General features: G+C 39.5%; 1 long non-coding RNA gene and 1 pseudogene across 1 annotated transcript; one reads left to right on the top strand and one right to left on the bottom strand.

The window, feature by feature from the left end:
* LOC137040770 (uncharacterized) overlaps positions 1-21,129 on the bottom strand; it is a 52,073-nt pseudogene that overhangs the window by 12,805 nt on the left and 18,139 nt on the right.
* On the top strand, positions 664-6,291 carry LOC137039831 (uncharacterized). The gene is made up of 3 exons (XR_010897771.1): positions 664-697; positions 1,656-1,840; positions 6,172-6,291. It is a non-coding gene; the product is annotated as an uncharacterized lncRNA (long non-coding RNA).

The raw sequence follows: 21,129 nt of genomic DNA, 5'->3' as shown, positions 1-21,129 counted from the left end.
TATAGAAGTTTGTTAGATTTGCCATGCTTTTTTAAGATTGTAACTTTCCTGTAGATATTAGATTTTTTTCATGCAAAAGCATTGCATTTTTGAAAAGTTTAATTTGATGTTGTGAAGGTCCTATTTCAGTGCAGCATCTTTAAAACTAATGGAACTTGGCACAGCAGAGATCGCTCAGATGCAAAGAAGCAGTCAAATGTCACTGGTTTTCTGTTTCAGGTGACATTAAGGTGATCTAAACTTAGAATGTATATGTCAGTTAAAATGCCTTTGTCTTTTCCTTTTGTTTGTTTACATTGTGATTAAGGTTTTGATATAAATGTTATTGGTGATCACATGAGCAAGGGGCAGAGAGGACAGCATGGCTGGTTTTCCAAGAATTCTCCCAACATTTGCCAGCAGGAGATACATTTTAAATCTTAAAAACCTCAAAGATTTATTACCAGAGATGTATGGTAACAAGTCATCCTTCCAAATGAAAAAGAATATCTCTGACAAATTTTTTTATTGGGCCATTAAATCTCAGTGGTCATGGGATGAAGTAAACTGGACTCATAGTAATATTATGACTCTCAAAGTTATAAACAGCATGTGCTTATATGGAAAAATCATAAATATAGCTCAGCTGCTGTTTGTATTATGAGGATTAGGTCACTTATCCATACAAGCAGCAGTGAAGGGTTGACAGGAACTGTCAGTAAGTCTTCTGCTTCATTTTTTTCTATTTAACTTAAAGTAATAAGATAAAATAAACTGGCTTGTTAACATTTCTATTTGTTGAATATGTCCAGTTGGTACTTCCAGTATATTATTTTACTCTGTGATTTACTCATACAAGCTAGAGCCACAGTTTGAGACTCTAGCTTGTATGAACATGCAGTAAGTGTCTTGTCTAATAGTACTATGAGTAATATTGTTCTTGCAATGCTAGCTTAAATATGTGTTTGAAGTTCAAATGCAAACCTATTGTGACATGAGCAGAAGTTTTGTATGATGTGCAAGAAAACTCACTTGCTATGCCATAATCTTTAGATTTTTGACTTTTGGCGGACATAAAGATCTGTTTTTTTTGCTGAGTTGTGGATATATTCAATCCAACAGCAACATGACTACTCAAAAAGTCAAAAAGACTACCGTTTTTGGAGAAAAAAAAGTCATTGTACCGATAATTTTATTGAACTTACACACAACGCTCATTTTTATAAAATGCATTACTTGTGTTTTAAATTTCTGTGTGGGGTTTGAAACCCTAATTCCAGTTAAACCTCCTGTGGAGTTTGGCCAAATCAAATCAAATTCCAACTTTCTAAACTCAAAGGGAGCTCATTCTCCAATTCTGTATTTTGCCCAGCCCTAGCACACCCAAATAGCGAATTATTTTAAATAAAATCTTTCAACATGAGCTCTAGGAAGAAGGAAGCAATGTCTTAAATGTCCTATCATGTCTGGGCGATTTATCCAACATAAAACTACTTTGAAATCCCATCTTAATATAATTAATAAAGTTCAAGGTCAGAGTACAATTATCTAAAACAGGAGGTCTTGAGAAATGGCCTGTTCCAAATTGTCAGTTCTGTTGAGTTTTGTTTTCTTTTTTATATATTGGTTTAGAAAGGCTTTCTCCAAACTGGACTATTGCAATGCTCTCTCGGCAGGACTTCCAGTATGCATTGCCAAACCTTTGAAACTGATCCAGAAAGCTGCAGCAAGAGTGATCTTTAAGGAGCCGAAGAAAGTGCACGTCACCCCTCTACTCATCAGTTTGCACTGGGACTAGTCACAACACTTGCATATTGTTGCCCTTTTGCTGATTTGATTGCATCTATTGCTCTCCTCAATGGTACGTGACTTTTGATAAAAGTTTCTGCTAAATGATTAAATGTAAAGCCTTATGCACACAGGACAATTATTGTGCATGCTTATCGCCAGCGTTTTTCAAGGCTTTTTTGACGCGTCTTTGCATTTATACCTAAGCAATTTTCACTGGTGATGCGCCAAGTGAAAGTGCAGATTCAATCCTTGATAGTAGATGGTGCTTTTGATTTGACTGCAGATCAAAGGATTCAAAGGAAACTCACCAAGTCATGTTTTATTGTAGCTTCAGCAGCTGTAGGCATGGGAAGAAAATCACCAATCTCATTGGTTGGCCAGTGGTTGGCCAGACACTGCGTCAAAAAAACAACCCAAAAAAACCTGAGGCGTCTTTTCAGAACAATGGTTTTACGGCTGGTGTTTTGGCCGTTTTGCCAGTGTGTTTAGTCATGAGGCATTAAACGTTGGTGATAAACGCGCACGATAATCGCCCCGGTGTAAAGAAGCCTTAAATGTAATTAATACTTCAACTATAATTCATAATGGAAAATGTAATGTAAAAAATGCTGCAGTGTCTGATTCTGTGGATCATCACATTAGTTGTTGCAATTGAACCTCTCCTCGAATGATGTTGGGTGTTTAACGGTTGACCTATATTTGTGCAGTAATCTTTTGGTATACATTATGTATATTGAATGAATACAGGCTGTGTCCAAATTCACATACTATCTTAAGTAGATGCTTATTTTTAATAAGTACTTTGAAATCTGATTCCAAAAAAGTTGGTACACTGTACACATTGTGAATAAAAACAGAATGCAATGATTTAGTAGTTTCAAATTTCAATATTTTATTCAGAATACAACATAGATGACACATCAAATGTTTAAACTGAAAAAAAAAAATTAATGGAAAAATAAGTTGATATTAAATCTCATGACATAAACATATCTCAGTAAAGTTGTGCCGTGGCCATGTTTCCCCCTGTGTGTCATCCCCTCTTCTTTTTATATCAGTCTGAAAACGTCTGGGGACTGAGGAGACGAGCTGCTCAAGTTTAGGAATAGGAATGTTGTCCATTCTTGTCTAATACTGGTTTCTAGTTGCTCAACTGTCTTAGGTCTTCTTTGTCGCATCTTTCTCTTTATGATGCGCCAAATGTTTTCTATTGGTGAAAGATCTGGACTGCAGGCTGGCCATTTCAGTGCCGGATCCTTCTTCTACACAGCCATGATGCTGTAATTGATGTGTATGTGGTCTGGCATTTTCATGTTAAGAAATGCAAGGTCTTCCCCGATGTCTGGATGGGAGCATACAGTATGTTGTTCTAGATCTTGGATATACCTTTCAGCATTGATGGCCTTTCCAGATGTGTAAGCTGCCCATGCCACACACACTCATGAACCCCAGACCATCAGAGATGCAGGCTTCTGATAAGAGCGCTGAGAACAACTTGGGTTGTACCTGTCCTCTTTAGTCTGGATGACGTGGCGTCCCAGTTTTTCAAAAATAACTTATTATTTTTATTTGTCTGACCACAGAACAGTTTCCACTTTGCTACAGTACAGTTTAAATGGCTCATTTTGGATTTTATGAAAGCTACCAAAAATAAAAATTGCAAAAAAGTTGAGACAGGTAGCAATAAGAGGCCGGAAAAGTTAAATGTACATATAAGGAACAGCTGGAGGACCAATTTGCAACTTATTAGGTCCATTGGCAACATGATTGGGTATAAAAAGAGCCTCTCAGAGTGGCTGTGTCTCTCAGAAGTCAAGCTGGACAGAGGTTCACCAATTCCCCCATTGCTGTGGCAAAAATAGTGGAGCAATATCAGAAGTTTGAAGTTATCATTATCTACAGAGCATAATATCATCCAACGTAGGTGTCAAGGCCGGAAAACCATACTGGATGCCCATGATCTTCAGGCCCTTAGACGGCACTGCATCACATAAAGGAATGCTACTATAATGGAAATCACAACATGGGATCAGGAATACTTCCAGAAAACATTGGTGAACACAATCCACCGTGCCATTCGCTGTTACTGGCTAAAACTCTATAGGTCAAAGAAGAAGCCTCATGATCCAGAAACACAGGCGTTTTCTCTGGGCCTGCTTTTTTCTCTGAGGAAAACTGTTCTGTGGTCAGACGAATCAAAATTTGAAGTTCTTTTTGGAAACTGGGATGCCATGTCATCCGGACTAAAGAGGACAAGGACAACCCAAGTTGTTCTCAGCGCTCAGTTCAGGAGCTGCATCTCTGATGGTCTGGGGTTCATGAGTGTGTGTGGCATGGGCAGCTTACACATCTGGAAAGGCCATCAATGCTGAAAGGCATATCCAAGATCTAGAACAACATATGCTCCTATCCAGATTTTCGGGGAAGACTTTGTATTTTCCAACATGACAATGCCAGACCACATACTGCATCAATTACAACATCATGGCTGCATAGAAGATCTGGGTACTGAAATGGCCAGCCTGCAGTCTAGATATTTCCCCCCATAGAAAACATTTGGTGGTGCATCATAAAGTGGAAGATGTGACAAAGAAGACCTAAGACAGTTGAACAACTAGAAACTTGTATTAGACAAGAATTGGACAACGTTCCTATTCCTAAAGTTGAGCTTTGGGTTGAACTTGTCTCCTCAGTCCCCAGATGATTACAGACTGTTATAAAAAGAGGGGATGCCACACAGTGGTAAACATGGCCTTGTCCCAACTTTTTTGAGATGTGTTGATGCCATGAAATTTAAATTCAACTTATTTTTCCCTTAAAATAATACATTTACTCAGTTTAAATATTTGATGTGTCCTCTATGTTGTATTCTGAATAAAATATTGAAATTTGAAACTTCAACATCATTGCATTCTGTTTTTATTCACAATTTGTACAGTGTCCCAACTTTTTGGGAATCGGGTTTGTAAAATGTACATTGTATACACATTTCAGAATCTCTCCGGAAGAAGTAGGTCACCTGGGTAATTTTTGCCTACTCTTTTATGAGTACTGCGAATTTGGACATACAACTTTTGTCACATAATTTAATATTTTTAACAAACCTCAAAAAATAATATCCTCATCATTAACAAATGAATACATGCATTTTCCTCTTTAGCCCTCCCTTACATACAAACTTTATGTCCTTTTATGTTGGTTAGTGAAATATTAGGTTTTATATTCTGTCACAATAGTGACCGGTGGGAAACAGCATAGTCAGAATTCATACAAATTTTTCAGTTGAAAACACAGGTTTTGGCTGTTGATCCCAGTTGTTATTTGTTTATTTTTATAGTCGTGTTGGCCATCCTAGATGTGCATGATGTGTGCAGCACCTCTGGCAGTTGTGGGTGACTGTGTTGGCTCAGATGGGAAGTGCCGGGATGAGGCGACCCATTTGCCAGGTGTACTGTTGAGTGGCGATGCACAGGTGAGCTGTCTGGAGGATGGGGTGGATGTTAATGAGAGCTGGTTGGTGTGCCCCATCGATGGGGGGTAGGTCACACTGGTTGGTTCTCGTGGACATTTGCCTCCTTCTCTGGATGTTCACCTCTGTATTTTGCACAGATGCTTCCTATCTGGGCCGTCATTGTCAGGGCCACTTTTGGTTGCCTCTTTTTCAAGTGTGGGAAGGGTGGTGATGCTACACACAGCTCTTGGGGTGGTCACACACATCTGGGAGGTCAAAACTTATCTGGTAGTTTTGAACTATGTGAAAGTGGATGGAGGATGGCTGGGATTGGCAGCTGGACCTGTCTTTTCAATTCAAATTCTGTTATACTACCGGTGACAATAGTAACCGTTAACAAATTTCTAATGAGCAAAAGTCTTATGAGCAAAATATATATGCAGGAGTATAATTCTCAAAATATATCAGTAATATACCCTTTAAAGAATATATGTACAAATTATAATAGTTCTATCTGTTAATTAAGGTGTTTTACTTGCATCTTTTTCTAGAACTCTGGGGAAGACATATTCATATAGATATTGAAAATTCTGACCAGTAAGATTAAATGGTTAATGATGAGATGTTTTGTAAATAAATTCAGCTAATAGATGACTATAAATGTCTGTTAAAACAGTGATTATGTGATAAAGGTTGAAAGGCGAAAAAATAATGGACCACAAAATCTTAATTTGCCATTTTAATAGACAGGAAAACTCAACACAAGGAAGTCATATCATATGCTTGCTTGTAGGTGTGGTTTCTTGTCTTCTTGCTTGTAGGTGTGGTTTCATTCTTCATCTTTACCCTTGATAGTACAAAATAATATAATCAGATTTTGTGAAAACTGTTTCACACATATTATGTATAAAAACTAACCTTTTAGAGTTTCTCTGCATGATCATTCTCAGTTGGCTTACCTTCCCGACATCACGGCTCTTGGCCCTCAGCTTGTTGACCTGGGACTCTGCGATGTCAGCACGCTCCTGAGCCTCCTCCATCTCATGCTGCACCTTCCTGTACCTGGACAGGTGAGTGTTGGCCTGCTCTTCCTGTTTATGATTACACAAGATATCCAACCCATTTCATAGCAGTGCATTCAGGGCGCTACATTTTTTTGTCAATACTAAAACTTCATGCTCAAGACATTTGATATTAGACTTACAGCTTCTTCAGCCTGGCGCTTGTAGGCCTTCACTTTCAGCTGCAGCTTGTCTACCAGATCCTGCAGTCGGGTAACATTCTTCTTGTCTTCCTCAGTCTTTGGGTGTAAATAATGGCCATGGTCTTAGTTAAACTGTATGTTGTAAAAGGTGGAACATGTCTAATTCCTGGGTAGTTTTACCTGGTAGGTGAGCTCCTTCACTCTCCTCTCGTATTTGCGCACTCCTTTCACAGCGTCTGCACCACGTCTCTGCTCGGCTTCAACTTCAGACTCCAGCTCACGCACCTTCAGTAGAGATTAATAGTTTTGCCTCTCAAATCTCTGCTATGACCAGTACACCTAAGAATGTGCTTTGTTAAGCTCCTGAACACTCAAATTTACCCTGGACTCCAGTTTCTGGAGCTGTTTCTTTCCACCCTTCATGGCCAGACTTTCAGCCTCATCCAGACGGTGCTGCAGGTCCTTGACAGTCACCTCCAGGTTCTTCTTCATCCTCTCCAGATGAGCACTGGTGTCTTGCTCCTTCTTCAGCTCCTCAGCCATCATGGCAGCCTGAAATATCAATATCAATCAATTAAAATTAACCAACCAATATAAATAAAAATGCCTTTCTTACCACATGCTCCTAAAGACAATGCAAATAACTGTTTAATTTAGAGTAGAGAAGCAGAATGTCAGCACTCACATCAGTGATGGCCTTCTTGGCCTTCTCCTCTGCATTTCTGGCCTCCTGGACTGAATCTTCCACCTCACCTTGAACTTGGACCAGATCAGCCTCAAGCTTCTTCTTGGTGTTCATAAGACTTGTATTCTGGGGGTTGTAAGCATATTGTTTAGTGTACATTTATATAAAAGTTTATTGTGTTTCCTGAATTTGTTAAATGTATGTAGTCATTTTTTTGTACTTGTGAGTGTAGCAGTCCCACACGCTCGCTGGCATCCACCAGCTCTTGCTCTGCCACTTTACGGCCTCTCTCTGTTTGCTCTAGTGCAGCTCTCAGCTCCTCAATCTCTGCTTGCATCAGGTTATTCCTGCGCTCCACCATGGCCACCTGCTCCTTCATGTCCTCCTGTCCTCTGAGAGCGTCATCAAGGTGCAGTTGGGCATCCTGTGGCAACATTCTTTCTTTGTTAGCTCTCTTCATTTGGTTAATTCATGTGTCATAATTATTTAGTCCAACATTCAGTATTTATTGCAATTCCATGTTCTACAGAAAGATACCTTGAGTTGGCCTTGGACGTTCCTGAGCTGTTTCTGGGCCTCGGCAGCCTGGCGGTTGGCATGGCTCAGTTGGATCTCCATCTCATTCAGATCTCCCTCCATCTTCTTTTTGACTCTCAGGGCATCATTTCTGCTCCTGACCTCAGAGTCCAGAGTGCTTTGCATGGAGTCAATTACTCTTTGGCTGTTCCTCTTGATCTGTTCCATCTCCTCATCCTTCTCAGAAAGCTTCCTGTCAATCTCGCTCTTCACCTGGTTCAGCTCCAGCTGCACACGAAGAATCTTGGACTCTTCATGCTCCAGGGTTCCCTACAAGGGCAAAAGACAAAAATGTACTTTTTAGAAACACATTTATGAGGATTTGAGAAGGAAATAATTAACAGAAATTAGGTTTTTACTTTAAGGGTCAGACCTAGTCAGTGTTTTAATATTATTCAAAGAAATCGTTTCTTAATGTTAGCATTGTATCTCAAAAATATCACCTCAGCTTCTTCCAGTGCAGTCTGTATCTCTGATTTCTCAGACTCCACTGTCTTCTTGGATTTCTCTAACTCGTGAATGCTCTTTCCAGTCTCTCCAAGCTGCTCAGTGAGATCAGAAATCTCCTCTAAAAGGGTTTAAAAATCATAAGTGTAAGATTTTCTGTTCTATTACATCTATTTTTTGTTTACAAATAAAAGTTGCATTACGTTGCAGATTCTTGTTCTCCCTCTTCAGGGTCTCGAGGTGGTCAAGAGCTTCCTCATAGGAGTTCTTCATTTTAAAAAGCTCAGTGCTGAGAGAACGAGCTTCTTTCTGAGCGCCTTCTAGTTCAGCCTGACTTTCCTCATACTTCTGTTTCCACTCTGCTAGCACCTGATAATGAAAGAAATGTAGTCATTGTTAATTGAATAAGTCCATAATTCAAGTTTTAGGTTTACAGGTTATCCATGTCTGTCTCACCTTGTCAAAGTTTCTCTGCTTCTTGTCAAGGTTGGCTGCCAATGCATTTGCCCTCTCCACATCAATCATGAGATCCTCTACTTCACCTTGCAGTCTCTGTTTGGTCTTTTCCAGAGAGGCACACTTTGAGTTCACCGCCTCAATGGATTCTTCAGCATCCTGCAGACGCTGGGCCAGCTTTTTCCTGAGCAAAATTAAATAAAATTATAAAATCTTGCTAATATTTTTAATGTTAAATGTAGAGAAATTAGGACTTTTTCCATTGATGTATTTACTTGGATTCCTCGAGCTCCTCTGTGCGCTGGATGGCATCAGTCTCATATTTGGTTCTCCACTGAGCCACTTCACTGTTGGCCTTAGACATTCCACGCTGGAGTTCAGCTTTGGCCTCCTGCTCTTCCTCATACTGCTCTCTGAGCAAATCACAGTCATGGCGGGCAGACTGAACCGCATGGGCCAGAGCGTTCTTGGCCTGTCAGGCAGAACATTTTGAGTTATCATCTATACAATTTTTATATTATAAAAAATCAAATTAATTATGTATAACTCCACCTTGACTTCTTCCTCAATATGTCTTTTGAGTTCCTCAATTTGCTGTGTATAAGCCTGTTTTCCTCTAGTTAATTGTGAAACAAGTGCCTCTTTCTCTTCCAGTTGCCGACTAAATTCACCTTGAAAATAGGTTACAGATATTACTATTAAACATAATAACATACAAAACTTTTCACTTTTTGAGGTTTTTACTCATGTAGCTCACTCTGTCTTACCATTTTCAGTCTGAAGTCTTGCACGTTGTGCATTCATGTCATTCAACTGACGAACATTTTCATCACTCTTGGATTTGATTTCACTCAGCTGGTCTTCCAGGGTACGGCACATCTTCTCTAAATTAGCCTAAAGAGATTCAAAGTTATATCTAGATGTTTGTAAAGATGCTTTTATATTTAATAATCCTCTAGAGACGTTACCTTTGCTTTGGCCACAGCCTCCATGTTGCTCGTCAAGTCATCAATCTCCATCTTGTATTCGCTCTTCTCCTTCTCCAGCTTCTGCTTGACTCGCTGGAGGTTGTCAATCTGTTCTCCGAGCTCAGCAACACTATCTGCCTGCTTCTTTCGCAGAGCTGCGGCTGTAGCTTCATGCTGCAAGGTGGACTCTTCCAGATCACGACGCAACTTCTGGAATTCGGCTTCACGCTTCTTGTTCATCTCAATCTGGGCAGCAGTGGCACCACCAGCTTCCTCAAGCCTCTCACTGATCTCCTCAAGTTCCCTGGAGAGATCCGCTCTCTGCTTCTCCACTTTAGCACGAGCAGCTCGCTCAGCCTCGATTTCCTCTTCCAGCTCCTCAATACGGGCCTAAATAAATAAATAAAAATAATTACACAGTGATACTGGTTACCTTGATTTTCCCAACTGTGCAACTACTTCATATAATACAGAGAAAAGATTAGGGTTAGTGTTACCTGAAGTTCTTTGATCTTCTTCTGAAGCTGTGCTCCCAAAGACTGTTCATCCTCAATCTTGCTGAGAAGCTGACTAATCTCAAAGTCTTTCCTGTATTTATAGTATTGTTTTGTAAAATGTGCAAAATACAAATGTTGCGTAATTTTATAAAGACTGATGTCCACTCACTTTTTGATCTTCTCATCTGATTGCTGTTTGTCATTCTCCAGGTCCATTATGGACTCCTGGGCCAGTTTCAGGTCACCCTCAAGCTTCCTCTTGGCTCTCTCAAGGTCCATACGGAGCTTCTTCTCTTGCTCCAGTGAGCCCTCAAGCTATTGTTACAGAAAACAGAGCATTTAAGTCTGGTATAGAGACACAATTAATTTATGCTTTTATTGTCATGCCAAACATCTTACATCATCCACTTGCTGTTCAAGCTTTGTCTTAGATTTAGTCAGAGTGTTGACTTTGTCTTCCTCTGCCTGAAGGTCATCAAGAGTCTGCTGGTGTGCCTCTTGGAGGGCTTTCTTCTCTTTGGTCAGCTTGGCAATGCTCTCATCCTGAGAGGCCATCTCCTCTGTCAGGTTTTTAACCTAAATGGAAACATTGTTCACTGGTTTCATTCTCAAGATCCTGAACAATCAGCAGTGTGAAGAACATGTGAAAAGATTATTGACCTTATTTTCTGTTGCATGTTTCTCCTTCTCCACTTTGGCCAAGGTGAGCTCCAGGTCATCAATGTCTTTCTTCAGTTCAGAGCATTCATCCTCCAGTTTCCTCTTCTTGGCAGTCAGTTCAGCATTGATTTCCTCCTCATCCTCCAGTCTCTCATTTGTCTCTTTGAGTTTTGCCTCGAGCTGGATCTTGCTTTTGATGAGACCTTCACATCTCTCCTCAGCATCAGAGAGGTTTTCAGTTTCCTGTTCATTGAGATGGATTTAGTTTAATGGCTTATTTTTATAGCTGTAGTATCCATATTATAATCAGTAAGAGCTGAACTACTCACAGATGCTACTTGCAGTTGAAGGTCGTTTTTCTCCTGAAGAAGTGACACCATTTTCTCCTCAAGCTCTTTCTTTTTAGCTAATGCCTTTGCTAGATCCTCCTTCATTTTCTCATAGTTCTCCTTCATGGCTGCCATTTCTTTCTCAGTCTCTGCACTCTTTAGAAGAGGCTTGATCTTGAAGTAGAGCTTCATCCATGGCCAGTGTTTCACATTCATGAATGAGCGGATGTTGTATTGGATGGAATAAATTGATTCTCTGTGTAAATTGCAATCAGTAAATTTGCCATTATCAATCTTTCATAACAAACAGATGTGTTCCAAACTATTTTGTAAATTAAATCATACCTTCTCTCCATCATTTTGACAAACTCTTTCCTCATGACATATCCACGGCACAAAGCCTGAGTCATGGTAACCAGCGTTGCTAGTTTTTCATCTCTCATCTCCTCAAGAGTACCCAAGAGACCAGCTTTGAAGAACACCTACAAGAACATTTGGAAGATAATAGTTTTTGAAGAAGCCAAATAATCCTCATGAACTTCGATGTGAAAATAAATTATATTCTATACTATAACATACAATGATGTTCTAGATAATTCTGTGCTTTCATCTTTGACTCAAGAGTTTGGGGAGGCATAACAATGTCTGTAATTCTTAATGGCCAGAGACATTGTGCACACTTTACTAAGTCTGGTGTGGAAGAACTTGATTAGCACAAAGCCCCAACCCAAACACAAATTGAACAGATTTTAGATGAATTGCAATGCGGACTGAGAAGGCAGACATAATCACCACATCTTTTTGATGCTCTTTTGTATCTAGTACAATGCCTTCCCTCCTCAAACTGTTGCATCAAACTTGCAAGTACAGAGTTATTTAGACTGCCATTGTGTAATTTAGTAATTACTGGAATGATTAAACATGTTAAATGAATGCTTCACCCAAAAATGCATTTAAAAATGTACTCAGGCCGTTCATTTTGGACCACAATAACTTTCTGGAGAAAAAACAGCTGAAAATTCTTCAAATATGTGTTCTTGTGCTCCACAGAAGAAAGAAAATGTTACAAGTTACAGTGTGAAGGCAAGTGAATCATGAGAGAATTTACATTTTAGGGATTGATCACCTTGGTGTGTCCAAACTTGTATTGTGTGTGGTCAACATCAATAGAGCCCAAGAGTTTCTCTGAAGCCTTTTTGTTGTCAATGAACTGTCCCTCAGGGATGACGCTAGCATTTAATACTTTGTATCTAGAGGACAGACAGAGAATTTTTTTTGAGAAAAATATTCAAAAGATGGTGAAGATAAGATCGTCATCTCTAATTCAGTGGCTCCAAAGGTGTCTTTACCTCTGCTTGAAGTCACCATAGTGGATTCTGCTGGGGAAACCCTTCCTGCAGATTCTGATGCCCTCCAGCACACCATTACACCTGAGCTGGTGGATAACCAGGAAGTTCTCCATCAGACCTGCAATGAAAATGTTTTTTAGGTTCCAGAGGTATTTTCAAAACTTGAGTCTTCTGGGATTAAGTTTACCTGGAGTCTTGGACTCATTAGGAATCAAGCAGCGCACAAAGTGAGGGTGAGTGCTCCTCAGGTTAGTCATCAGCTTACCCAAGTTCTCCTGTGGAAATTTTTGTCAGTAGTCTAAACTTTAATGGTGTAAAAGTTAACCTTCATTAAAAGAGAGAATCTGTTTACCCTAAAAAGTGCAGAGACAGTCTGGAAGGAACCACCCTTCTTCTTGCCTCCCTTCTTTCCACCGCCTCCCTCAGCTGTTTATGTTAATGAAAGGAGTTGCCTTTATTGATCTTGTGTTGCTTTTCACCAACCTTTTCAATAAATATTTATTTGAATCCTGTTGAATCTAATTGTTATTATGCATAGTCATATTTTCATGAAACTTTAGAAACTGCGATTACATGATGTTTAACTCTGATAATCTAATTATTTTTTGTTTTTTATAAGCATGTGTTTTGTACATAATTAAAACACAAAGGAATTGAGGAAATGGTTATTGTACCTTCAGCACCTCCATGAGCGGCATACAGGAAGGCCAGCACTTTGAGCGATGACTTTTGGTAGAGTTGCACAACAGAGTCGTTCAGTGGATCCTTGTTCTTGTCCAACCAGCCATTAATGTTGTAGTCCACAGTGCCGGCGTAGTGCACCAGAGAGAAGTGGGCCTCAGCCTTACCTTTGGCAGGCTTGGGCTTCTGGAAAGCTGCACATTTACCCAGATGCTGATCATGCAGCTTGTTTTTGAAGCTTGTGTCTGTAGCCTTGGGGAACATGCACTCCTCTTCAAGGATGGAGAAGATGCCCATTGGCTGATGAAGAAATATTCAGGCTCAAGAACATGCACAATATGAATAATCATTTTAATTTGCTGAATGTCTCTTACCTTCTCAATGAGCTCAATGCAGGCAGCCAAGTCCATACCAAAGTCAATGAACTCCCAGTCAATGCCTTCTTTCTTGTACTCCTCTTGCTCCAGAACAAACATGTGGTGGTTGAAGAACTGTTGCAGTTTCTCATTTGTGAAGTTGATGCAAAGCTGCTCCAAGCTGTTGAACTGATAATTAAACAGAGACAAGTTCTTACTATAGTCTATTATGTTTTATATCCAGATCGTTACAGAGACTTTGATAGCTGACACTCACGTCAAAGATCTCAAATCCAGCGATGTCCAGCACACCAATGAAGAACTGCCTAGGCTGCTTTGTGTCCAACATCTCATTGATACGGACGACCATCCACAAGAACATTTTCTCATAGACAGACTTGCAGAGCGCAGAGACGGCGTTGTTCACCTGAGAAATCCAAAGGTCAGTGTAGATTGTATCATTTTACTTTTACTTCCCCAACTATGATTGTCTGAGAGACATTTCTAACTTTATTCCAGGAGATTAGTAATCACCTGTGGTACTGTCTGGCCTTTGGTCACCATCTCATTTCCGACCTTCACTCTGGGGTAACACAGAGCTTTCAGCATGTCGGCGGAGTTGAGGCCCATGAGGTAGGCGATTTTATCGGCCACTAAGGAGGAACAGATTTATGCATTATTGTCTCTAATGAAGTGAATGTTTTGACTGTTAATAGCATGTGCTAGTAGTCTTACCCTCGGTGCCATCAGGCTCGGCCTGCTCCTCTCTCTGCTTCTGTTTGAACTTCATGCCCCCATGATGCATCACAGCACCTGTCAGCTTATAGATGCTGATTTTCTCATCAGCAGTGAAGCCCAGAATGTCAATGGCAGTCTGTAATACAATGGCCAAATGAAACACACATTATTTGATTCAAAGAGAATGGTATCTTATATTGTATGTCATTCAGGTTATGCTGGTGTTTTTTTATGTTTGTTTGTGCAGATATATTTCATAGAACTCAGTTACTACAACTATTACTACTACTAATACTGTAGCTGTCCACACACATCTGTGGCAATGAACTCCTCCACATCATTGATACTCTTGACAGTGATTTCACCCTGGCTGATCATTGGATAGTCGTAAGGGTTGGTGGTGATGAGCAGGGCCTCTGTAAAGAGTTGATGTGCATCATGTTAACAGTGTTCTCAAATATGGTAATAAATGAAATGCACAATATTGTCGATTTCTCACCCAGCAGCTCCGGCTTGTGTCCGGTCATGAGCTGGTAGAAGATGTGGTAGCTCCTCTCAGCAGACAGCTGGAATGTTACTCTTGACTTTTCCAGCAGATCTTACAAAAAGAAAAGAAAAAAAACCTCCCCATTTTGTCTCCATATTAAATATTTATATTGTAGCTTTAAACAATGTTACTCACAAGTTTCAATATCAGCTGAGGCCAGTTTTCCAGTGGTCCCAAAGTGAATTCTGATGAATTTACCCTAAGCAGAATGAAATAATTTACAAAAGCTTAACTGTTTGGCAGCTTTTAAGGTGTGACTGAAGTTGTATAATGTTATAATGTAGGGATGCATTAAAATTTCGGACAATGAAAATTGTAAGCCGACAAAAGCATTTTTGTTTTTTGCCCAAAAATATGAGTTGAAAACATATGTTGCCCCCCTCAGTGTTTAGCCCCCAGGTTTCGCTCTCACAGCATTTTTTTGTAACTTTGCAAGTGGCACCACTTTGTAACCCTGAAGATGCAAAACTTCTAGCCGAGAGTTACGCAGATTACTTAATGTTTGGCTGCACTTGTGCACTCTGCTCAATCGCTCATGGCCCAAGTGAATACTCCACTCATGTACCACTCACCAGAAATGCACAATCTGCTCAAATAACGTGCCGACATTAAATTTTGACACTTCAGTGCATTCCTTTTGTGCATCCCTATTATAATGATTAATTAATTTAACTTACAAAACGAGAGGAGTTGTCATTCCTCACAGTCTTGGCATTTCCATAAGCCTCCAGCAGAGGGTTGGCTGCCACAATTTGGTCCTCCAATGATCCCTATATGTAATTGTAGGACAATGCATAGTCATTAGGTAAAACACAAATACTATAATCCAGTGTAATCCAATGTATCTCTAGTCCTCAGGACCCACCTTCCAAAATATTTTAGATATCATTGTGAAAACATTGTGGTAAGTGGGTTCCCAGAAATGGAGAAATGTGCTGTAATCAATAACATTCTCTTGAAGAGATATTCCCTAACCTGCATTTTTCCAGGGACAGGTTCTGCCTTCTTCGGTCCAGACATTGCACCAACGGTTGCGAAGTACTGAATGACACGTTTAGTGTTCACAGTCTTTCCTGCACCAGATTCTCCACTGGAGGTTCACAATAGATCATTATTTAGTCATTAAAATTTACATTATAATTGAAAAGCTACAGGATATTTCAGCAAAAGAATATTTACTTACGTAATCAGGACAGACTGGTTCTCACGATCTGAAATTAAACCGTGAAATGATAACTGTGTTTTTGAAAAGCACTCTATAACTAGAAGGTATAAAGTGTATATTAAATGATTGACTAATTGTTTGTAGTTCTTGCATTGTTAATACAAGAATAGGTTAATAAATAACCTTACATTTTCATTTATATTCATTAATATAAGCTCATTTAGAAGAGGTTCTGTAAGGACCACTATCGTCCAAGATGATTGCAAATTAGCATACTGTGGAAAGAACTCCCTGCCCATCCATGCAGCCTATCATGGATAAGAGCAGGAAGAGCAGTGATAAACTCCCTTAGGCTAAGCAAGACAGAACCAACTTAAATGTAGCGTTGTATTCCTATAGGTGGATGTGGATCAGCTGAGAGTCAGCTGATGCAAGCTTGACTGATGTGACCTCCCAGACCTGACGCTATGCTTCATTTTCATGCAATAACGCAAAAGTGTGGTTGTTATGAAGCACTTACTCATTGAAAATAAACTAGTAGTTAACTTAAGATAACAAAAACAGTATCAGTTCTCTTTCATGTGAAGCAATTATCTATTTATTTTGTCCAGTAAATTATATAGAAGGATATACGTAATATTTGCATTTGGCATATCTATTAACACTGTTGGAACAGCAATTATAGAAAATGCCTTTACTCTTGTTATTGTAAAGGTTTTTTCATTGTCTTTTTATCTCTTGTTTGTTGAGGTACTTCTGGAATGCACTTACCAGTGAGCATGAACTGGTAGGCGTTGTCAGAGATGGAGAAGATGTGAGGCGGGGCTTCAATCCTCTTTTTGCCTCTGTATCCAGCCACAACGACTGAATCGTAGACTGGGAGCCATTTGTACGGATTGACAGTGACGCAGAACAAACCAGAGTAGGTCTGAAACAGAGATAGATAGTCCAGTTTTACAATGCTGCCGCCCCATCCCAGGAATAAATATGGTTTGCTGAGACCTACGTAGATCATCCATGCTGCGTAACGCTCTTTGAGGTTATACAGCACAGCAGGCTCATTGAGGTGGGTCATCATGGCCATGTCCTCAATTTTGTCATACTTGGGAGGATTCATGGGGAAGATTTCATCTTCTTTTACCGTGACTGTCTGTAATGAACAGTGATAAGTGATCAAGAAAGACTTTCATACATATGTATGATATTCAACCGAAGATCTTTAACCTCTGCAGACTTAGGTCCCGTCCACACGGAGGAGAAGGGTATTCCTGCACAACCGGAGGCTGCAGTTTCAGGACCCTAGTTCTAAGACCGCAGTTCTAGGACCCTAGTTTTTTTGTGACAGCACCACCTACCGAATTGAATCACCAAAACACTAATTTAAGATGGACGATGGACACCGATCAGACTGTGAGTACCGATATTCAATCAAGTTTTATTTAATAACGTTTGAAAGAAACAAAATGTACTAAAGTGAGCTGCTAACTATGAATTAAGAATTTGTGTGCTAGTTTTATTAATTACTATGATGTTCTTGATCGTGGCGTGGCCATGATTTATTAAATCCTTTTTGATTTTTAATGACTATAGTACATCTAGCCAGCACATTATTAACTTAAAGAGATGACAAATGCATGTTGGTGTAAGGGTGTGTGATTTACCTGTAGCTTACTGTATTATTGGGGAAACTTGCTGAATACTCAATAGTATATTCTTACATAACTGTGCTGACTGCCTGGTTGCACTACAATATTAGCCTGTCTAAATGATGCATAATGTTTGACAAGTTCAGCCATTTATACTTTGGCTACGTTCTTATAGCCTGTACTGATATATTTTTGCTGTGAAGGATTAAAAAGATTAAAATTAATCCTTTAATTTAAAAATAAAAATAAATTCTGTATGAATCTTGCACAAATGTTTTTGTTATCCTTGTAGCTGGACTGAAAAGACTGGGCATAATATTGCAGTGATTAATAAATGTATATTTAGCTACTCCAAACAAAGGTGGTGCTGTCACGAAAAATGAGGGTCCTAGAATTGCGGTCCTGAAACTGGGGTCCTGAAACTGCAGCCTCCGGTTGTGCAGGAATATACTACTGACACGGAGACGCGTTTAGCTGTATACGTATACATTTTGTACCGTATCAGCGTTTCGTCCACACGGATCCGGCGTTTGGGAAGCATGAATCTGATATTTTCTGGAACCGGGTCCCAAAGTGGGTAAATCTGAAAACGATCATCTTCCGTTTTCGCGTGTACAGCGAATCCGTATATTTTCTGAAACGGTGATGTCATCACACTACGTCCAGCACGGTGAAGAGTTAAGGGATACGACTACAGGCACTGGGCATGCGCACATCAATACCGCCTCATTTAATGACCGTATCTGCGTTACTGTAAGGGTGTGTTTAGGGTCGGGGTCGGTGTAGGCGTTAATAAAACACATCTGTTAAGTAGCAAACGGATTTATTGTTATTTTATCGTGAGATTTTGCCTCACCTCCGACCAATGCTATACCCCTGCTAGCCACAACTCTTCTTCTCCGTTTTTAGTGTATTTCTGTGGCAGAACTACAGCACCACACACTGGCCTGGCATGCAAACTACATCGTTTTTAGTCAGTTTCGGTAATCTCGTGTGGACGCAGATATTTCTTGAAACGAGGGAAAAAAAAGATCGGATTGGGAAAGTGCTGGCTTTGTGTGGACAGGGCCTTAAACACAGTGACATATGAAATAGTTTTTATCCCTGATACTTACTTTCCCACTGTGAGTTTTGACAGTAGCTTTTCCACCCTCTTTACTAACAAGAGTACCCTTCAGGTACATCTCGTCTGCATCTGTCACGAAGAAAGCTGTTTTGGCATCAAAGGGGGTGTTCTGAGCCTCTATTCTCTCTCTTTCCGGCTTCCGGAGGAAAATGGCCGCCGGGCCGAAGCACTCCATTTCACCATCTCCCATGGTTGGACTTCACTGTGGGGTAAAGTTGACATAAACATACCCTTATAATTAATTTGGTTAAACTTGTCACTGTCTAACTTTCAACTCTAATTCTCCTAATACATTAATCAGTCAAACCTCCAAATATATCTCACTGTATTGTCGGTAAGTTATAGATTATTTAAATCTTGCATTAATAACACTTTACCTTGTATTATGCTCAGACAGAAATAGCAGGTGTCAAGTTCAAGATTCTGGGAGAAAAATATGGCTGGTCAGCATTTACAATCTTCTGAAAAATGTAATTGCAAACATATGGTGTAAGTCACCTACCTTTGCTAGGCCACTGTGCTACCCTGACAGGCTCTCATTTATATAGCATCATAACTGAATGCTCAGCAGAACTGTCCTGCTGGATTTGGGCATGTAATTCTACTTGTTATATGGTGTTGTATCTCTGTCCTAGTGGAAAATAGCAAGATGTTGTCATTCTTTTTCTTTTTTCTTTTTCTGGAGCATGTGAGGTTTTAATTATTCTTACAGTTTACCTCAACTAAACACCTTTTACATAATTTCATAATGTTGCAATGTTTTAATTTTTAAAGCAATGTCACGTCAATCATAGACATTTGAATAATACATATATATATATTTTATGAATTATAAAAAGTTTTACATTCCATGCTTTATGTACTGTTCATTTTAATGTAGGCTTTCTTGTTGTGTGAACTTGCTTGTTTGAGATGTTTAATTTGATGACACTACGGTCTTATTTCAATGCAGCATCCTTAAAATTAATGGAACTTGGCAGAGAGGAGGAACTAGGTTCAGATGTAGAGAAGCCGTCAGCTGTCACTGGTGTTCAGTTTCGGGGTGACAGCAAAGCTGGCTTTTACAAGTAAACAAATTAGCTTCCTCTTTATGGGCAACAAATATATTAATCATTGTTCAATTTTACTATATAGCTTATTTTTTGGGCAACCATCTGTTAAATGAGGATAAATATTGGCAAACCACATGATACCTACTGACCATTGTGTGGTGTTCAGCAAGTTCCAGAAAATATTTGTTTAGACATTTCCTCTGCAAATTCTGATAAAGTAAAATCATAAAGAGATTATGTATTATGTAATTGAAAGGAATCTTAAGAACTCAGCAGGAATTTGTATCTCATCCAATTTGAGAAAGTGTAGCTGGTTTTCCTTCTATAGCAATTTTCAGGAATTCTTCAACCAGAATGTTCTTGCATTCTGCTCAATAATTTGAGCAATTTAAGCTCAATAAAAATTATTTTTATGTAGAAAAATCATAAATATATGGCTCAGTGAAGTTTCAATAATTAGTTCCTAATACTGAATAACAGAAGACTGTTTAACTTTTGTGCTGCAATTAATAAACTCTGAGTTATATTTACAAGAGCCCCATAAACTTGCCGGATTTAGGCAAACAATAGTATAGCACGTTTTGTTAGCCCAAGGCAGCCTTTCTCAACTCCCACCATGCAGAATGTTTTAGATAAAGCTGATGAGTTTTAAAAAAGTGTTATAATTAGTGAGGACTGGAATTGAGGAAAAGCTGGCCTAGTGGATTATTGTTGATAGGTCAAGAAAAGTAAACCTCTTAAATTGAAAATCATGGTACAAAACATGTTTGGATCTTCCTGAGCATTTTGTTACTCTGTGTGAACCTTTTTATAGCTATGGTGTACTCGTGTAGGGAAGCAGACAGTGCTTTGTGCCAAGTAAAGCCTTTATCAGCCAGACGGATCTCAGTCCAACAAGAGCTACATATGGAAAGGGATTCAGAGGCATAATGTGCAGCTGACACTGTAACGGTTTACTAATAGCTTCTCAGTAAAGCAGTGCTAATATTCGCCTGAGCATTAGGGGGCGCTCTGGTTGGAAACATGCTAGGGCCTACCTATTTAAGGGATAGGAGAAGGAGAAAAGAGTAGGACGTTGATCCTCTACCTTCACGGAGATGCTTACCTCATGGCTTTTGCCCTGGTTGAGGAACTTTATAGTTCTAAGCTCATCTGTAAGTAATTATTTATTTTTATTTTTATTTGCTAATTATGGTTTGTAGTATATAGTTATGGGTTGTTGGTTTGTTTGTTTGAATGTTTCTACAGAGGGTTTGTGTTCTGGGCAGTTATGGAGTACTTGGGGGATTATACAACTGAGAAGATGGAATGGAGAGAATTGATTTCAACTACTGTTTGACTGTTACCTGGCGGTAGACCAAAGCTATGTTTCAGACATTGAGGCCTTCTCTTCCAGATGAACTTAGTGGTGGAATCATCCTGACCT

This window comes from Pseudorasbora parva, chromosome 14, assembly GCF_024679245.1.
Source record: "Pseudorasbora parva isolate DD20220531a chromosome 14, ASM2467924v1, whole genome shotgun sequence".
In the NCBI taxonomy this organism is placed as follows: domain Eukaryota; kingdom Metazoa; phylum Chordata; class Actinopteri; order Cypriniformes; family Gobionidae; genus Pseudorasbora; species Pseudorasbora parva.
This window is presented reverse-complemented; position numbering and strand designations above follow the sequence as displayed.